This window comes from Nyctereutes procyonoides, unplaced genomic scaffold, assembly GCF_905146905.1.
Source record: "Nyctereutes procyonoides isolate TBG_1078 unplaced genomic scaffold, NYPRO_anot_genome, whole genome shotgun sequence".
NCBI lineage: Eukaryota > Metazoa > Chordata > Mammalia > Carnivora > Canidae > Nyctereutes > Nyctereutes procyonoides.
In genome coordinates, this window is record NW_026575037.1 from 1,088,267 (window position 1) to 1,090,592 (window position 2,326).

The 2,326-nt window shown below is 46.2% G+C and overlaps 1 pseudogene; it reads right to left on the minus strand.

Moving 5' to 3' along the window:
- Positions 1–926: 926 nt before the first annotated feature.
- On the minus strand, positions 927–1,999 carry LOC129505941 (glyceraldehyde-3-phosphate dehydrogenase-like; annotated as a pseudogene).
- Positions 2,000–2,326: the final 327 nt, after the last annotated feature.

Below are 2,326 nucleotides of genomic sequence, written 5' to 3' on the forward strand. Positions count from 1 at the left end.
CTGCCTTTCTGACCTCCATTGTTTCTGGCAAGATATCAGCTATAATTGTTGTTCTCTTCTACATTATGAGTGGTTTTCATCTAAGATTTTCTTTTTATCCCTATATTTCAACATTTTACTAGGTTTGGATGTTTCTAGGTATGGATCTCTGTATTTATACTACTCAGAGTTGATGGGGCTTCTTGGATGTGTGGAATGTTTCATTTTGTTGTATAAAATTTGAGAAATCAAAAAAAATTTTAAGTCATTATTTCTTTGAGTATCTTTTCTGTCCCTTTCTATTTATCCTTTTCTGATATTCTCATTATGTATCTGTCAGTGTTCTCAATAGTGTCCCAAATTTGTCTGAGACCTTATTTTCTTCATTCTTTGATCTCTCTGTTATTAAGTTTGTATCATCTCTGTTTGCCCTATTTTTAAGTTTACTGGTTGTTTCTTTTGGTGTCTCAAATTTACTGTTGATCCCTTCTAGTAAAATTTTCATTTTGGTTATCATGCTTTTAAACTCCAGAATTTCCACTTGATCTCTTTTATAATTTATTTTTTAAAAGGTTTTTATTTATTTATTTGAGACAGAGAAAGAGTGAGAGACAGAGCATGAGTGGAGGGAGAAGGACAGAGGGAGAAGCTGAGGGAGTCAGGACCTGGGATCATGATCTGAGCCAAAGGCAGACACTTAACCAATTGAGCCACCCAGGTGCCCCTATAGTTTCTTTTTCTCTTTCTTTCTTTCTTTCTTTCTTTCTTTCTTTCTTTCTTTCTTTCTTTCTTCTTTCTTTTTTCTTCTTTTTTTTTATTTTTGGTACAGTATACTTTATTGATGGTACATGACAAGGTAGGGCTCCCCAAGTCCCTTCCCTTCCTTGGGGTCTAGGATGTAAATTGGAGGTCAGGAGATTCTCAGTGTGTTGGGGGATTAAGTTGGGGCAGGGACTCCCCAGCAGCTGAGGGCTTCTCTCTTCCTCTTGTTCTTGCTGGGGCTGGTGGTCCAGGAGGCTCTTACTCCTTGGAGGTCATGTGGACCATGAGGTCTACCACCCGGTTGCTGTAGCCGAATTCATTGTCATACCAGGAAATGAGCTTGACGAAGTGGTCATTGAGGGCAATGCCAGCCGCGGGGTCGAAGGTGGAAGAGTGGGTGTTACTGTTGAAGTCACAGGAGACAACTTGGTCCTCAGTGTAGCCCAGGATGCCCTTGAGGGGGCCCTCCGATACCTGCTTCACTACCTTCTTGATGTCGTCATATTTGGCAGCTTTCTCCAGGCGGCAGGTCAGATCCACAACTGACACACTGGGGGTGGGGACATGGAAGGCCATGCCAGTGAGCTTCCTGTTCAGCTCAGGGATGACCTTGCCCACAGCCTTGGCAGCGCCAGTGGAAGCAGGGATGATGTTCTGGGCAGCCCCTCGGCAGTCACGCCACAGCTTGCCAGAGGGGCTGTCCACAGTCTTCTGGGTGGCAGTGATGGCATGGACGGTGGTCATGAGGCCCTCCACGATGCCGAAGTGGTCATGGATGACTTTGGCTAAAGAAGCCAAGCAGTTGGTGGTGCAGGAGGCATTGCTGACAATCTTGAGGGAGTTGTCATACTTCTCATGGTTCATGCCCATCACAAACATGGGGGCATTAGCAGAAGAAGCAGAGATGATGACCCTCTTGGCCCCGCCCTTCAAGTGAGCCCCAGCCTTCTCCATGGTGGTGAAGACCCCAGTGGACTCCACAACATACTCAGCACCAGCATCACCCCATTGATGTTGGCGGGATCTCGCTCCTGGAAGATGGAGATGGACTTCCTGTTGATGACAAGTTGCCCGTACTCAGCCTTGACTGTGCTGTGGAATTTGCCGTGGGTAGAATCATACTGGAACATGTACACCATGTAGTTGAGATCAATGAAGGGGTCATTGATGGCGACAATATCCACTTTTCAGAGTTAAAAGCAGCCCTAGTGACCAGGCGCCCAATACGGCCAAATCCGTTCACTCCAAACTTCACCATCGTGTCTCGGGATGTGGCTGGCACTGCACCAGAAGATGCAGCTGTCTGTCAAACGGGGAGGAGCAGAGAGCCGCCCCTATAATTTCTATCTTTTTTCCTCTGATGAGATGTTATTATCCTATCTTTTTTTTAATATTTTATTTATTTATTCATGAGAGACACAGACTGAGAGAAAGAGAGAGAGGCAGAGACACAGGAGGAGGGAGAAGCAGGCTCCATGCCGGGAGCCTGACGTGGGACTTGATCCCGGGACTCCAGGATCACACCCTGGACCAAAGGCAGGCACTGAACCGCTGAGCCACCCAGGGATCCCCTTATTATCCTATC